At 36.1% G+C, this 18,688-nt stretch overlaps 1 long non-coding RNA gene across 1 annotated transcript; it reads right to left on the reverse strand.

Annotated features, from left to right (window-relative positions):
- Positions 1-1,523: 1,523 nt before the first annotated feature.
- Positions 1,524-16,854, reverse strand: LOC143615836 (uncharacterized). The gene is made up of 4 exons (XR_013150549.1): positions 16,822-16,854; positions 3,299-4,306; positions 2,260-2,331; positions 1,524-1,595 (listed from the first exon to the last, which is right to left on the reverse strand). It is a non-coding gene; the product is annotated as an uncharacterized LOC143615836 (long non-coding RNA).
- Positions 16,855-18,688: the final 1,834 nt, after the last annotated feature.

The following is an 18,688-nucleotide window of genomic DNA, read 5'->3' on the forward strand; positions in this document are numbered from 1 at the left end:
ATTCCTAAGGACTGCAGAAAATAAAATTTGGAAATATTTTGGTTGACTTTCCCGAGACATCTAAGTCTTGGGAACCCATGTCTAATAGATTCTAATGTGTGTAGGGTCAATCAAGAATGTCTGTCAACAGTATTTGGTACTTAGACAGTGGCTGCACTCGACACATGATGGGAGACGAGTCCTTAATATTCGACGTTAAACCATTTGATGGTTGACACGTTTCATTTGCCGGTGACGTGGAAGGTAACATTACAAAAGGGGAAAGAGTATCAAACAAAATCTTGACGTTTGATGATGTCCATTTGGTGGAGCATTGAATCACAATCTGCTTAGGCACTCACAAATCTGTGATCGACAATACTCCACTTTATTAACAGAAAATGAATGCTTGATCTTAAACCTAAGGAATGGATATTGATGTATACTCCAAGGCATAATGATGCATGTATATTAGACATGAATAGCTCTTTCTCACGTAGGACTGCTTCATTTTTAATATCTAAGGCCTTGGAGATCGACTCATCTCAATGGCATAAACGTTTTGGCCACGTAAACTTTAAAAACTTAAACAAACTGGTCAAAGGTGAGCATATGAGGGGACTGCCTGTTAAAACTTTCTGTTGCATTGAAAATGTATTTTGTGCTCTTAATGCAAGCAACACAAGCTCTCTTACAAGCCCAAGATGACCAATTCCATAGATTCCATTCTTAATTGTCACATATAAATTTATTTGGTCCCATCCATCCATTGGCAATCAGTCGAAAAGCCTATTGCCTTGTTACATCTGATGATTATTCTCTTTTCACTTAGACTTTCCTTTTAGGGAACAAGGTTGAAACTCCCAGTTTTTTATCAAGTTCATTACTCTCGTGGAGAGGCAGGCAGACAAAAAGGTGATGTGCATCAAAAGCGACAACGAGACTGAGTTTTGTAACATGACTTTGGATGACTTCTATCATTCAAATGAAATAGATCGCCAATTCAGTGCACCATATACTCCACAACAAAATGGAGTTGCTGAACGTCGCAAAAAACACTGATTGAAGCTGCAAGAACTATGTTGTCAGACTCCAAACTTTTTTTGTTTTAGGGTGAAGCTATCAATGTTGCTTCCCCTTCAGAAAATAATTATCAAGTTTTCAATATCCCTGCTCCTCAATCCGCTGATTCAACTCATCTGGTCGCCGATGAGGTATCTGATTCTGATTCAAATGACTCGCTCATGTCAGCCGAAAACATGGAACAAGTTCAGACTCAACCTGCACCTGATGTTCAAGTAGCTTATGTAGATTGGTATTGTTTCCTATGTTTTCATATTTGTTTGATTGATATTGTTTTCTACGTTTCCATGTTAAAATTATTTTGTACATGAACCCTCCCCTAGTCTAAAGTATGTGACAGTCATCATATCTAAAATTTGTCAAATTCTAATTCAGTATATAGATATCAATTAAAAAAAACAAAAAAACATTTTACTAGAAACAACGATGAGGTGGAAAAAGAAACAAAAGGAATGACATACATGAATTTCATGAGATGATATATCAAGATCGTGGACAACCTGGTCATTTTCCGGCTGATTTAATCGCTCCTCCTATAAAGAATAATATGAGAGAAAAAAAAGTTATAGATAAACCTATAAAAAAAATATTCTATGTGCATGTATGTGGTTTGATGGTTTCATCTAGCTGTATATAACTTCTATACCTTCAACCCTTTTGAGTCCCTGTTTGTTTTCAATTTTAATATTTGTATACGGTACTTGACTAACACCATCTATTTACTTTGTTATCTTTTTGTGAAAAGACATGAACTTGTGTGTTTAACCTGAAAAATTGATGAATAACTTCAACGTCATATCTAAAATCTATGGTCTCTCTATTTCTGCCACTTCTTTAAACCCTAGATACGAAGGTGGTGGGCGACAAAGATGGAGAGAAAATACTTTGATAATTTGGTGGTAAAGTGGCGATGGAGAGAAGCTCGATGGTGGTTCTTTCGGAAACCTAAAGTTAACTAAAGTTGATGATGGAAAACTATAAACTTGTGATGGATTCACCAAACCGTAGAGATACAAACAGACTTTTTTTTCTAAAACCTAAAGTTGATGATGGAAAACTATATATAAACTTGTGATATAAGATTAAAGACTTTTTATTGGTGATGAAAAATAAATTTCGATTGTTTATCTCAACTCTTTTGAAACGTTATGACAAAAATGATGAAGTGAAGAAAAAAAAACAGAAGAAAGGTCTTACGAGAATTTCATGAGTTGCTATCTCAGGTTCCTTGACAACTTGATCTTTACCCAACTTTTGTACTTCCTCAACCTTTTAACAAATAATATAAGAGAGAAAAAAGTTACTGCATTATTGAGAAAGAAACTAAGAACAATGACAAACTGATAATATAATAGATGATAAAACGTTAACGAATCCGGTGTTCAAAGATAACGCCTTAAAAACCGCAAGAATTCGTCTAGGATATGGGTGTAAAAAACCGCAATAATTAGTCTAGGATATGGGTGTAAAATAAAGATGGAATATTGAATCTTAATAATCCCTATTGAATTATATTGCTTGATAATAATCCTTATTTATATTATCACCGCGGGCGGTCCCAAATTAAAAAAAGTTGGTCCCTAATGGTCCCCGTTAAAAAGATTTTTTTCCGAATTTCAAACTAATGTTTTAGGGTTTTGATCGGAATGAGGATACGAGTCACTTGATATAAAATTTAGCTCAAACGCTGTTCCAAACAGCTTGATTTTTGTTAATTGTAAGTTCAAATACCCTAATTGAATCATTGTTTCATCGTTTTAGAGCACCGTTTCGAACTAAGTTTTACATCAATCGACTAGTATCCTCCTTCCGATCAAAATCCCTAAAACATTAGTTTGAAATTTGGAAAAAAAATATAACACCGTTAAGTCCTTTTTAACGAGGGGATCATTATGGCCAACTTTTTTAATTTGAGATTGCCGGTGACGATAAAATTAATAAAGATTATTATTGGTCAATACCATTCAATAAGAATTATTAAAATCTAATAAACCAATATAGATTAGTTTTTTTTTTAAACCGAAAAATAGTTTGAATCAACATTGATGTCTATCTGTCAAGTCTTTCAAGATCCATTCTATGTAATATATAGTTTAGCAAAAAGAAGAAAAAACTGCAGCCATTTGTATTCCAAGTATGCTTATGCATTGAAATGATATACGCACTCCGTGGTTAAATTGCATTAAATTAATTTTATATCTATTCACATGAATATATGAAAACACCCGTAACTTACTTGAAAGATCAATGCTTTCTCAAGTTCTTTGAGGACAACTTTTATTGTTGGACGTTATTCTTGAGTCTCCATTATACACTGGTGTGCAACTTTCAAAAATGTTTGCAAAGAATCCTTGTTAGCTCCTCTATATGCAATAGAACTCTTTTTATCAGTTTCTTCCTTTAGTATAGGATCTATCATGTCCTTTAGTGTTCCTGTACAGAATTTTTGTCTTGCCACATGAACTATACCTTTTTCACTCTCCTTAAGGTAAATTTGGTCTTTAGCTTGCTTTCCACATACAATTTCAAACAAAACTACTCCAAAGCTATACACATCTGATTATCTTTTTAACTTGCCGGTCTTCATATATTCTGGATCTACGTGGTGCCATGAGTCATAATATGCTTTTCTGTATAGAGCTTCGTCTTTTTGATTTGGTGGCAGGATTACCGCCCGTTCAAAGTCTTCAATCTTTTCCTCCCAGTTCTCATTGAACCCAATTCTGTAGCTATTTATATTACCGTGTATTATCACCTTTTTATCTTCCATCTCAAAATGAATATAACTTAATGCACGAGCAACATCAATGCAGATTTTCAAACGTGTTTCCCAAGTCAAAGTACGCATTTCTTTGACATTTCTTAAATAATCATCAAGAAATCCTTTAGAAAATTTCTCGGTGACAATCATCATATCAGAACCTTCAACACAGAATCCTAATAGATTGACTATGTTGTGATGCTTAACACTAGTTAGCATTTCAAGTTCAATGAAAAATAATTCTTCTTCTTGCTCGTCATCTATAGGAAGGAAGCGCTTTATAACTACAATGTTGTGTCTTTTGGGTAGTTCATTTTTAATCTTCCCTTTTACAAAAGAATGTTTTTCTCTATCAAAATGGTCGAGTTCCACTTCATACAAGATATAGTATTCGTCAGAGTCAGTGATGTATGTTTCTGAAAAATTTTGGGTGGCTAACTTTATATAATCGAGTTGAATCTTAAAGTTTTCCAAGTTCTTTCCCTGCAAACATGTATCAGAGAGTTACATATTATGAAATTATATATACTTGTTAGAAGTAAGAGAACACATTTCTTATGGCTAATATATTTTTTTCTCTCTTTAGATAACATAGACAAATTTTGAAACTATCACCCTGCGAGGCTTGTTTTCTTGATCAGTATTTAATTCGTGTTATGGATGAATATTGGTTAAGCAAAAAGTACTAATGCATGTTATGGATGAATGTTGGTTAAGCAAAAAGTCACATAGTCGAGGATAAATTAACTAACTAACAAAAAAAAAGCGTTATAGAAAGGATTAGTTAACCAATGTATTAAAAAATCACACAAAAAGAAAAAACGGGCAGTTGGATGAATTGTGATAGTACCCCACATAATGTGCCCTAAGTGTCGTGTTTACGTACATTTTATTACCGTTTGTAGTCGGATCTTCATATTTAATAAAAAAATGTCCAGTTAGTAATTATGTTATTTAGTTTATCTTTATTGTTTTATTTACGCACGACTCGTAATAATATAATTTATAATCGTTTAAAGTATCTAATATGTGCACTTTTATCCCCCACACTATATTGTTTACATTGATCGCCAAACCAAACTATGAGGACTAGTTTGCAAATATTATTCAAATCTTCTTCTTCCATCTCCTTTCCCATCACCACCGACAGCCACCCCCCCTTTCATATCTCGCTTCTAATTAACCCATAAAATCCGGAATTTGGTTTAATTCGTTGATCCTTAACCTTCACGCAACCATATGTATGTTAATAACGCGTAATTGACAGCTAAAAACCAAATCTTTTAAATCAATTTTCGTTAACTAAGTCGTGGCTAATTTTGACCTCGTTAGCCTATAAATACGAGTCCAAAACTCAATAAAAATGCTCCGCACCATCATCTCACTATCACGAAGCAAACCCATAAGACAATTGCAACTAAAAAGCTGAAAAGAAATCGTTTGATATCGCGTTTTTGCCTGAAACCCTAGTTCTTGTTCTCCTTCAATCCTTCTTCATATTAGGTAATCAATATATGGATTGGGTTCGGATTTAAGCATTTGATTAAACCCCTTTATCAATTTTAATCGACAGAGGGTGTATAATCTTCAATTGAGATCAATTGGATTTAGGGTTTGTAATGTATTTGGGAAAATCAGAACTACAAATACATATTTTCCATCTTGTGTTCTAAGGCTCAGATGGCCAGTGCATGTTTATTAAAACCCTGAACCGGCCTGGGGCGCGGGTTCGAATCCCCCAGGCCCGGTTTTATTGTTTTTTTTGGTTTTATTTCTTTTCTTTAATAAACCCTATTATATATTAAAACTAATATTGTATCACACTCGTTTAACCCAACCGAACCCCATTGAACCTTTAAAATAGAGTTTATGTAACGTTTTCGTATATATATACTTCGAAATTTATATTTTAATGGATAAACTTATAGTTTTCGTCTAATATTCCATTACGATTTATCAAAATAACTAAACTAATAAAAGTTTTAATTACATTTTTATGAAAACCCATTTTAATTATATGTAACAAACTAACGATCCCCAAATCTGTTATAAACCTAATTTTGTTTTGTATTCATGTTTAGTTCGTTCTTTTCGCTTTAGGTATTTATGTTGTTTATACTTTAATTACTAGGACAAATTATCGGGACTTCTCGCGAAACCATCTAGTTGTTTTAATCATTACCATCTCCTTGTTACCGTATTCCTTATTACAAGTGAGTTCTTCATAACCCCATTTTAACGCTTTTAATATTTTTGGGGTGTAGCATGTCACAAGTTTTATCTCGTTAGTTATGTGCTTATTTATAAACCGATTCACAATTAGCGTACATGTTAATATTATTCTTGCATATCGTTTATGATTATACATGAACTTGCTTGCAACGTGTTTACTATTCTTATAGTGGAAGTTACGCAAACGCATACACATAGTGGGAGGGTCCGACGGGACGTACATACGCCGTCTAACGTTACGACTTCGGTTGTTCGTAAGGTGGTTCTCATTTCCCCTATTACTACGGCCTCGGCTAAAGGAACGGGAGGACGACATTAATTGATTTCATTTACTTTATGCTTGGATATTTATTGCATTACGAAAGTTGAATTGCGCCTTTAATATATATATGTATACGCAAAAACTTATGAACACTCACCAACTTAATTGTTGACAAATATATTATTTTCAACGTACTACAGGTTGAATCGATGGCGTGCTAAGGATGAAGATCTTTAGTATACCTTAGGTTATTTGAATAAAAAACTTATTTATTGTTTTGATGAAATGCTTTCATGTTATTTTTATTTATGAATACTTGTGTACTTGTTACGTTATGAAAAAAAATAAATATAATTCTTGCCGCTTTAATAGTGTTACGAGCTATGAGTGACCTGTACGTTACACCCGGGCGTATGCCGCTTAAAGCCGAGGTGTTACAGATTGGTATCAGAGCCGTAACTATAAGATAGGTTGTTAGACGTATCAGTCTAGTATAGTATAGTTTATTTTAGGGCCCCGTATTGCATGTATATCCTATGTGCTACGTGCCCGCACTTTTAGTAAAAGTTCAATGCTCGAATTTATAATGTTTTATAGCGTCACATGTACACATATTCACACACAAACTCCAAGGCTTATTCCTAAACAATTTATTTTATTTATGTTTATTTATTTATTTTATTTAAAAAACGATTTTCAATCCTCTTAAAGATGGTTCTACGTGACGGGTATGTCCTAACTGGAAGAGTGACACACTTGTTTTTCGAACCCTTGACACCAAGGTTTTCTTAAACCTAAGGATAAACAATGCGTATAAATACCAATCAGACGCGGGACTCGGTTGCTTACCTGGAAGGTTTGAAAAGGGTGCTGGAACTTATTAGGCCAAATCATACCACACCAAAAGTTATATGAACCATAATTTTAAGTTGTCAAACGTGGCCATTTTCCTTTGTGAATAGAGAATGGTTGCACTCATGCTCTTAAATTGCATACAAGTCATGATGATAAAGGAATATCCTAATTTTAAAATAATTTTCATGTGATTTTAGTATTATAATTTTTTTTATTCAAAAGGTTTAAGGATTCCACTTCTCGAAATCGTCACTCGACAACTCACGGCGTAGCACTTTCTTTTCAGCATGTCTTCTCGTTTCCCTCGTCGTCCCGCAAGAAACTCTAGCCGCAAGATAGCCCATACCACTAAGCAAATGGCTGCTATGCTCCTGGAAATGGTGGCTCAAATGCACCAAACCATTGCTTCCAATTCGAACTCATCCACTTCGGGTTCGAACTCCAACTCTTGTCGATACAAGACTTTCACCGATACGAATCCTCCTAAAGTTGATGGCTCTAAAGGTGCCACTTCCCTACTGGAATGGTACCAAAGTATGGAGAGTACCTTCTTCCATATCGAATGTCTCGAGGACAAAAAGACACCCTTTGCTTCAAGTGTCTTCGAAAAAAGAGCCCTAACTTGGTTGGTGCAAGAAAAATCCATTCGTGATGCTGAAGTAGCCATGGCCTTGCCATGGGAGGAACTTAAGGAAATCATGACCGAAGAGTTCTGTCCACCCAATGAACTCATGAATCTTGAGGTGGAATTTTGGAATCTTAAGCAAGAGGGTGGTAATAACGTTACTTACACCGCTCGCTTCAACGAGCTTAGCATCTTGGTTCCACATATTTTCACTCCTCTCTCTCGTGGGATTAACAAGTATGTCTGGGCTTACTAAGACAAATCCAAGACTCGGTTCAAAGCAGTGCTCCCAAAACTCTTCGCGAGGCGGTTTTCCTTACTGCATCCTTGTCTGACAACCACGTTAAGGCGGGAACCCTCAAAGGCAGCAAGAAGGCTATTGAGAAAACAGAGGCTGAACCTTCTAAAGAGGTCAAGGTCGAAGCCACACCCGAACAAAACCGCAACAACAACAACAGCCATTTCAAGAAACGAAAGAAAAACTATGCCTTAACCCAACAAAACCCACCTCAACCTCAATACCCACAAACCCAAATCCAAAACCTTCAAGCTCCACCCACAAAGAAACTCTACTACGGATCTCACCCGTTTTGCCAAATTTTCCAACGACACTATCAACTCGGCATCCCTTGCCGATAATGCACCCATTGTGGCCGTTTTAGACACCTGCTAGCGCATGTTTCGAACACATACGTACCCAACCAACCCTCACCAAACCACCCCGCACTCCCCACGCTTTCAACCAAAACCATGTTTTAACTCAAACTCAACCCATTACTCAAGCCTACCCCACCCCTCGAGCGTATTTCAATTGTGGAGATCCTAGTCATTTCCGCAACACGTGTCCCCGACTCACATATCAAGTCCAAATGGCCGCTCTGTATGTGTACCCTGCTCAATCCTAGCAAGTTCAGGCCTTTCAACCAGTTGCGCAACTTATGGCCAACCAAGTTGTTCAACCGGTTCAAGCCAATCAAGCCTCAACTTCTCAAGCTACACCAGTCGTCCCCAATGCTCGCGGGAGGGCATTCGTGATCAATGCAAATCAAGCCCAACATAAGAATGATGTGGTGAATGGTACATTCTTGGTTAATAACGTGTATGCATCCATTTTATTCGATACCAGTGCCGATATGAGTTTTGTGTCTTTTGATTTTGAGCCTATGTTTTCGTCGTCTCGTTCTAAACTCGAAAGGTCCTTTACGGTTGAAATCGCGAATGGTAAAACTATCTTGATTGACTCGGTTATTCGTGGTTGTACTCTAAATCTCAACGACTATGATTTTTCCATCGACCTCATTCCTATGCAACTCAGTAGTTTTGATATCATAGTAGGCAAGGATTGGTTAGCTCAACACTATGCTAAAGTCGTGTGCTTTGAGAAGTATATTCGAATTCCACTAGACGAAGATCAGATTTTGCGAATTTTCGGTGAAAAGCCTTCCAAGGGGCTTAAGCTTATGTCGTGTACTCAAGCCTAAAAATACTTACATAAAAAGTATGTGGCTTTTCTTGCCAACGTCTTGGAAAAGAAACAAGAAAATAAGACAATAAAAGACATTCTGGTAGTTCGTCATTTTCCCGAAGTTTTCCCTGAAGAGGTTTCTGGTTTACCTCCTACTTGTGAAGTGGAGTTTCGTATTGATCTTGTGTCTGGTGTGAACCCCGTCGCCAAAGCTCCTTATCGTCTCGCACCTTCGGAAATGCAAGAGCTAGCGAGTCAACTGCAAGAACTCTCTAGAAAAGGCTTCATCCTCCCAAGTTCGTCACATTGGGGCGCGCCTGTTCTTTTCGTTAAAAAGAAGGATGGTTCCTTTGGAATGTGTATTGACTATCGTGAACTCAATAAACTCACGATTAAGAATCGTTACCCTTTACCTAGAATTGACGACCTTTTCGATCAACTTCAAGGCGCATGTTGCTTTTCAAAAATCGATATTCGTTTGGGTTATCACCAATTGCGCATTCATGAGGATGATATACCCAAAACCGCTTTTCGAACTTGTTACGGTCATTACGAATTTATAGTTATGCCTTTCGGCTTGATGAATGCACATGCGGTGTTTATGGAACTCATGAACCACGTATGTAAGCCTTACCTTGATAAGTTCGTGATAATATTCATCAATGACATTATCATTTACTAAAAATCTAAAGTTGAGCATGAAAAACATTTGCATGATATCCTCTTGTTGTTGAAGAAAGAACAACTTTTTGCCAAATTTTCCAAATGTGAGTTTTGGTTAAACGAAGTCCAATTCCTTGGTCATATCGTTAACGAAAAAGGTATTCATGTTGATCCCTTTAAAATCGAAGCCGTTAAAAATTGGAAGACCTCGACTTCACCTACGGAAGTTCGATCCTTCCTTGGTCTCGCCGGTTAATACTGTCGTTTCATTTTGAAATTTTCCAAGATCGCTTTACCCCTCACCGCCTTAACTCATAAGCGTAAACCATATGAGTGGGGGTCTAAGAAAGATTAAGCTTTTCAAACCTTGAAGCGTATGCTTTGCAACGCTACTATACCCTTCCCGAAGAAAACGAGGATTTTGTTGTCTATTGTTATGCCACGAATCAAGGTCTCAGTTGCGTTCTCATGCAACGAGGCAAGGTCATTGCCTATGCGTCACGACAACTTAAGGTTCATGAAAAGAATTATATGACACACGACCTTGAGCTCGGTGCTGTTGTATTCGCGTTGAAATTTGGAGACACTATTTGTATGGAACGAAATGTGTGGTATTTACCGACCACAAGAGTCTCCAATATATTTTTGACCAAAAAGATTTAAACATGAGGCAACGACGATGAGCCGAACTCCTTAGTGACTACGATTGTGAAATACGTTACCATCCCGGTAAAGCAAACGTAGTAGCTGATGCCCTTAGTCACAAAACTCATGTCAAAAGCATTCTTCTTCTAAGTGTTGTTATCCAGACTGATCTTCAGCTACGTATCTTTGAGGCCCAACACATCTTCGTCACTGAAGGCAATTTTTACAAAGAGATGTCGTGTGGTGCTGAACACCAACTCGAAACCAAGCGTGACGGTTTGCTCTATTTTCTTAACCGCCTTTGGTTCCCAGATCGTGACAATCTTCGCACGTTTATAATGGACGAAGCTCACAAATCACGATATTCTATCCACCCTAGTGCGGATAAAATGTATTTCGACCTTCGAACTACTTTCTGGTTTCCGGAATGAAGAAAGATATCGATATCTATGTCGGAAAATGTTTTACATGTGCTAAGGTAAAAGTCGAGCATCTAAAACCTGCTGGTTTGCTCGTGCAACCTTTTATTCCAGTCTGGAAGTGGGAGAACATTACGATGGACTTCGTCACAAAACTTCCCACCACCAAGAGGCAACATGATAGTATTTGGGTAATCGTCGATCGATTAACCAAATCAGCCCATTTCATTCCCATTCGGGAAAATCTTTCGATCGATCAGCTCGCTCAAATCTATGTCAACGAGATTTTTTTTCGCCGTGGTATACCCTTGAGTATTATATCTTACCGTGATGGTCGTTTCGTGTCTCATTTTTGGAATTCGCTTCAAACCGCTTTGGGAACCCGTTTAATCATAGCACCGCTTATCATCCTCAAATGGATGTTCAGTCTAAAAGAACCATTCAAACCCTTGAGGACATGCTAAGAACTTGTGTGCTTGATTTTTGTGGTAATTGGGATACTCCTCTTCCGTTGGTTGAGTTTTCATATAATAATAGTTATCATTCGAGCATCAAAATGACTCCATTCGAAGCGCTCTACGGTCGTAAATGTCACTCTCTTTTTTGTTGGAATAAGATCGGTGAGACTCAGCTCACTGGACCCGAAATGGTACAAGATACCATCGACAAAATAGATCAAATTCGTAATAATCTGCTTACTGCTAGAAGTCGTCAAAAGTCTTACGCTAATAAGCGACGACGACCCTTGGAATTCAAAGTCGGCGACCTTGTCCTCCTCAAGGTTTCACCTTGGAAAGGAGTAGTTCGTTTCGGTATGAAAGGTAAACTAGCCCCCCCCCCCCCCCGTTTTGTTGGTCCATTCAAAATCCTTGAACGAATCGGAGATGTTGCTTATCGCCTCGAGCTCCCTCAAGAGTTTCAAGGCATCCATCCTGTGTTTCATGTTTCGAACCTTCAAAAGTGTCTAGCCGACGAGAACCTTCATATCCCTCTCAACGAGGTACGTATCGATGAGACAATGCAGTTTGTTGAGAGATCGGTGGAAATAGTGGATCAAATGGATAAGGGAACCAAGCGTAGCCGAATCCCTTTGGTCAAGGTTCGTTGGGAATCTAAGCGCGGTGCGGAAGTCACATGGGAACGTGAAGACCAAATGAAGTCTAAGTATACGCATCTTTTTTCTACGGATGTTAATTCTTAATTCTGGGACGAAATTTCTTAAAAGTTGGGAATGTTGTGACATTTGTCAAGTTCGGTGTCGTGTTTACGTACGTTTTATTACCATTTGTAGTCGGATCTTTATATTTAATAAAAAAACGTCCGATTATTAATTATATTATTTAATTTATCTTTATTATTTTATTTATGCACGACTCGTAATAATATAATTTATAATCGTTTAAAGTATCTAATATATGCACTTCTAGCCCCCACACTATATTGTTTACATTGATCGCCAAACCAAACTATGAGGACTAGTTTTCAAATATTATTCAAATCTTCTTCTTCCCCCTCCTTTCCCGTCACCACCGACAGCCCCTCCGCTCTTCCGTATCTCGCTTCTAATTAACCCATAAAATCCGGAATTTGGTTTAATTCGTTGATCCTTAACCTTCACGCCAACCATATGTATGGTAATAATGCGTAATTGACAGCTAAAAACCGAATCTTTTAAATCAATTTTCGTTAACTAAGTCGTGGTTAATTTTGACCTCGTTAGCCTATAAATACGAGTCCAAGACTCAATAAAAATGCTCCACACCATCATCTCACTATCACGAAGCAAACCCCTAAGACAATTGCATCTAAAAAGCTGAGAAGGGTCTCGTTTGATATCGCGTTTTTCCCGAAACCCTAGTTCTTGTTCTCCTTCAATCCTTCTTCATATTAGGTAATCAATATATGGATTGGGTTCGGATTTAAGTATTTGATAAAACCCCTTTATCAATTTTAATTGACAGAGGGTGTATAATCTTCAATTGAGATCAATTGGATTTAGGGTTTATAATGTATTTGGGGAAATCAGAACTACAATATACATATTTTCCTTCTTCAGTTCTAACCAGATTAGACACTGGCTCAGATGGCCAGTGCATGTTTATTAAAACCCTGAACCGACCTGGGGCGCGGGTTCGAATCCCCCATGCCCGGTTTTTATTGCTTTTTTTGGTTTTATTTCTTTTCATTAATCAACCCTATATTATATTAAAACTAATATTGTATCACACTCGTTTAACCAAACCGAACCCCATTGAACCTTTAAAATAGAGTATGTAACGTTTTCGTATATATATAATTTGAAATTTATATTTTAATGGTTAAACTTATAGTTTTCATCTAATATTTCATTACGATTTATCAAAATAACTAAACTAATAAAATTTTTAATTACATTTTATGAAAACCCGTTTTAATTATACGTAACAAACTAACGATCCCAAATCTATTATAAACCTATTTTTGTTTTGTATTCATGTTTAGTTCGTTCTTTTCGCTTTAGGTATTTATGTTGTTTATACTTTAATAACTAGGACGAATTATCGGGACTTCTCGCGGAACCATCTAGTTGCTTTAATCATTACCATCTCCTCGTTACCGTATTCCTTATTCCAAGTGAGTTCTTCATAACCTCATTTTAACGCTTTTAATATTTTTGGGGTGTTGCATGTCACTAGTTTTATCTCGTTAGTTATGTGCTTATTTGTAAACCGATTCAAAATTAGCGTGCATGTTAATATTATTCTTGCATATTTTTTATGATTATACGTGAACTTGCTTGCAACGTGTTTACTATTCTTATTGTGGAAGTTACCCAAACGCATACACATAGTGGGAGGGTCCGACGGGACGTACCTACGTTGTCTAACGTTACGACTTCGGTTGTTCGTAAGGTGGTTCTCATTTTCCCTATTACTACGGCCTCGGCTAAAGGAACGAGAGGACAACATTAATTTATTTCATTTACTTTATGCTTGGATATTTATTGCATTACGAAAGTTGAATCGCGCCTTTAATATATATATGTATACGCAAAAACTTATGAAGATCATTAGTATACTTTAGGTTATTTGAATAAAGAAATTATTTATTGTTTTGATGAATTGTTTTCATGTTATTTTTATTTATGAATACTTGTGTACTTGTTACGTTACAAAATGAAATAAATATAATTATTGTCGTTTTAATAGTGTTTACGAGCTATGAGTGATCTGTACGTTATACCCGGGCGTATTCCACTTAAAGCCGGGGTGTTACATTAACGAGTCTTGTAATTTCAGTTTTGTGTTTATTGTACGTTTAAAGTTAGTTTGTAATCGACCTATGAAATTCATGAAAAACATAGATACTTCTGATTTCATTATTTGTTTTGGTATATGTAGCTAAACTTTATCGAACTACCCAGGTTTGGTTATTAACGATGATTTAACGAGTGTTTTAGGTGTTTAACGAATGATTGATCGATTGATTATTTTCAAGTTCATATTAGCATGAGTTTATTCTGTGTTTAATTACTGCTGTAAATGAATGATACTAATTTATTTAAGCCACGTGTAGTAATAGGTTTTATAAATTGGTTTTGTGTTTACTATTGATTGCATGTTTGCTGAATGTTCAGTGTTTTTGATTGATTGTGAATAGACGTGTCATAGGGTTCATAAGGTTAAGGTTGTTTAGATTAGTAGTTCGCCTCTCTTAGTTGGATCAAGACATTAGGAGTTAATTTATCTCTTTGCTCTTTTAATTTAGTTAGTTGTTACGAGATCTCGATCGGTTGTCTACTTTGTATGATTTTGTAGCCTAGCGGTATCAAGGTGTATATATTGGTGTTCTTAGCTAGGTGGTTGGGTTTTACTACGTACTATTATGGATAAGGTTTACATTTATGAGTATGATTAGGTTGTATGTGAGTTACTCATTCCAAAATAACTAAGCATTAATGATGGTATGGGTAATTGTTGAAGTTCATAAAGCAATTGTAAAATAAATACATAATGAAATGTATGATTTTGTCTGATAATAACTAATTAGTTGGGGTCAGGGGCGGATTTAGTATTGAGCCAGGGGAGCGTATGCACCCCCTCAAATTCGTAATTTCTTCTATAAATTTTTACTATATTAGGTTCAAAGACCCCAAGTGCCCCATCCGTGTTTTTTTAGTGCCCCAAACTCAACTTTCCGACCCAACTTTTCAAACGCAAGTGTAATTTTTTTTTTCACAAAGTAACAATTAAGCTTAAACTGTTTTGGGGAAATTTATTGCTTAGATTTCTATACGTGATTTATTTTATGTAATTTCATTTGATCTGACCCATTTTGGTTTGACTCATTTTAGTTTGACTTGTCCCGTTCTATGATGACCCTTTTTTGCAACCACTGGCAAAATTTTCTGGATCCGCCACTGGTTGGGGTTGTGTTTTGAATTCTGTTTATTCTTCGACTTGGTAGTGGTTAGTCTCTGATACCAATTGTAGGTCTCTCGACCGGATCTATCAACACACTAACTATTACTAGTTTTCTTGGATCAACCTCTACACTAGTTGGCGGAAACAACTAGTTAGGACCGAGATCTTGGATCTTGTTTGTTGGTTATTCTTGTTGTGAACAAGAATAGAGAAAGAGAGAGTTTGTAGATAAGATTTGCCAAAAGTTGTTTGTGTATGAGACTCTCATACTATTTAGTTCTCATGCACATAGATATATTATGAATTAGCCCAATGGGCTCTAAGTACAATGGCCTAAGGCCCAATCATACAAAGACAAGTGTTTAACAAACATACATAAACACAAACGAAACACATGAAACAAATACGAAAGACTAATCATCAAAAAGGGCCTTACAAATACACCACTTTGCATATTTTTAACGGGTCAAGATGTTTTTGTTTTTAGTGTGGACAAACATCTTTTATGATACTTATGTAAATTAAATACTAAATTTGTATACATTTTTGCGTCCTAGTATGACATCTAGGCTTAACAGACAAGCAGACATACAATATGGTATATGGTAGGTTTTAAGAATTGGGCTTCGATGAGGTAATAAGAAACACTATTGCTATTCCTTTTAACACCTTATAAGTCTTCCCATGACTTTCGTGGTTTCTATCCAATTTCATTTCAAATATATAAGATTTAAGTAAAATGATACGTTGCTACCACGTCAAAATTTTCAAATTGTTTAAATATATAAACATCTTATCATGTATGCATTTGGCTATATTTCAGCCCGTGTAATACACGGGTTTCTAACCTAATACTCACTACATACACACTCATATATAAATCGATACTTATTTAATGGGCCAATACGGACATGTATTGGGCCGGTACATAACATGTTGCAATTCAGTATGGAATTAGGACTGTCAATACATCCCTAATAAAAAAAACTCTAAAAAATCCTATCTTTAGAGAATTAAAATATGAATAGTGGTGATAAAAACAATCTTTATGTAATAAACAACCATTATACAGTAATTTTGAGATATTTTTTTTTTTTATTTTAACTGTAATTAACAACAGACTATAAGTTATAACAAAAAATATTAATTTTCTGAAAACTAACAAATATTAAATATTATTTGTACGGTATTTTAATCTTTCTAAAACAAGTTTTGAAAAGTAAAGTCAACAATCAAAGGGAAGGGCTTGTAGCTCAATTGTATTAAAATGTTTGTTGTTGAGGTTAAAAGGATAAGAGGTTAAGTCTCAATGTCTCATGATTGATGAATAACGTTGGAATAATTTGGGTTTTATGAAAATTCAAACAATTAAACCGGTGAGAAATAAAATAACATACGTAAAGACAAATTAAATAAGAAAAGGACTTACAAAATCCGGCTTAAACTTTAAAGCTTGCTTCAAAACGATGATCTGGTGCATTCGGTTAACCGACTGTTTGACGGAAACTTTAAAACCGGATAACTTGGGTTCCCAGTTCTCGTCTAATAAAACCGTGGAGCTGTTGATGTTAAGATGTCATCATCATCATCATCATCGTACTCAGTATATCCCACCAGTAGCAAAGCTATGGTAGGGTCTGAGGAGGGTAAGATGTAGACATCCTTACCTCTACCCCATGGGGATAGAGAGGCTGCTTCCGGTGAGACCCCCGGCTCGATAGTAGTTTTGCATCAAGCCTTGGACATATTACATAAGGCACATAGCACTCAATCATCGGGACGCCGGCTGATTGGTGCATGTACCCTTGTCTTTCGGCTATCAACGCCACCACATGATGCCTGATTAACCTTCCATCACTTTTAACGTTATTTTCACAAAATTAGTAAAATAACGTCAAAATTAGTGCATTTTTACTTTTGCCCACCCGAGGGTTCACACATATATACATTATATGCGCGCACCGCAAGCAGGGCACTGTTGATGTTAAGATGTATAACACCATAACCACGCCCCTCATCATGATGGAGGTAGCTCAACGCACGAGCCACGCCTATACATATCTTCAATCTTTGTGTCCATGTGAGGTTCGGGTTGTTCAAATGCCTTTCGAGACTACCTTTGGCCGCATAAGTGGTTATGATGACCTTCTCGTGTTTCTCATAACAAAATCCAAGAATAGAGACCAAATTTGTATGATTGAGATCAGAAAGCATTGAAATTTCCGTCCAGAACTCGACGTCTCCTTCCCCTGCCTGCCTACGATCTAACCTCAGCGCAGCAACCTTGATCAGCTTCCCGGACTGTAAGAGTTGTCCTTTGTATGCTGTTCCAAGTCCACCGTGCCCGATGATGTTATCTTTATCAAAGTTGTTGGTCGCATTTACTACGTCTTCAAGGGGGATTTGTAAGTGAGCAAACTTGGCGATTGGTGGTGCCATCTTTCTGTTTATCAAATAATATGAAATTTATTGATGTATTATTCAATTTTATTTATTTTAAAACATTATTGACGCTATTCTTTTTTCCTTTCAGACTGCAGACATATTAGCTATAACCGTATTAGTAGTGGATTTTAATTAAACGGCTTGAGCCAGCGAACCTGGTAATCCGTTGAACGAGACCTAGATATCTGTAACTGCAGCGGTGGCTGGAATTTGTAGCAGCAAGTAAGTGAAGGAGAGGTGGAGTGCAATGGATCTGCAGTTGCCGTAATGCGAGACTAATAAATAAGACACTAGGTACATACTTTGTTTGGAATTTGGTGTGTTATAGGAAATTGTCCACCATAACATGTTGTAATAAAATTATAAGTTCTATGAAAAATGAAATAATATTAAATGTATACGATGAGTTGGGTAAATAGTTTGACCCGACTCTAAGGTAAATTTATAAAAATGTCCATTTTCACCGTTTATTTTTCATCTTCACCTTTGAAATTTGTCGATACAAAAAATCCTATTAACAATCATGAAACGACTAGATATTTGAACTAAACCGAAACAACCAAGTGTCCATATCTAATCTGGATAATTTAAAATAATCGGTGGTCTGGTTTGATTTTCTGACAACCTTGAATTTTCAAAAAAGCACTAGACGTCTAGTGCTTTTCCAAAATTTTCTTGACAACCGTGAAGTTTTTAAAAAGATATTTTATTATTATATTAATTTAATTAAAATTTTAAAATCAATTTGTTTTTTCTTTAATAGTTTATAAAATATAGTTTTATAAAAGTTATAAACATACACTTGCGATGGAATGAATTTTTTCTAACGCGTTGTCATTAATTTACTCAAA

Source organism: Bidens hawaiensis, unplaced genomic scaffold (genome assembly GCF_021521415.1).
Source record: "Bidens hawaiensis isolate Kalapana, Puna unplaced genomic scaffold, B.hawaiensis_p1.1 tig00044677_1, whole genome shotgun sequence".
In the NCBI taxonomy this organism is placed as follows: domain Eukaryota; kingdom Viridiplantae; phylum Streptophyta; class Magnoliopsida; order Asterales; family Asteraceae; genus Bidens; species Bidens hawaiensis.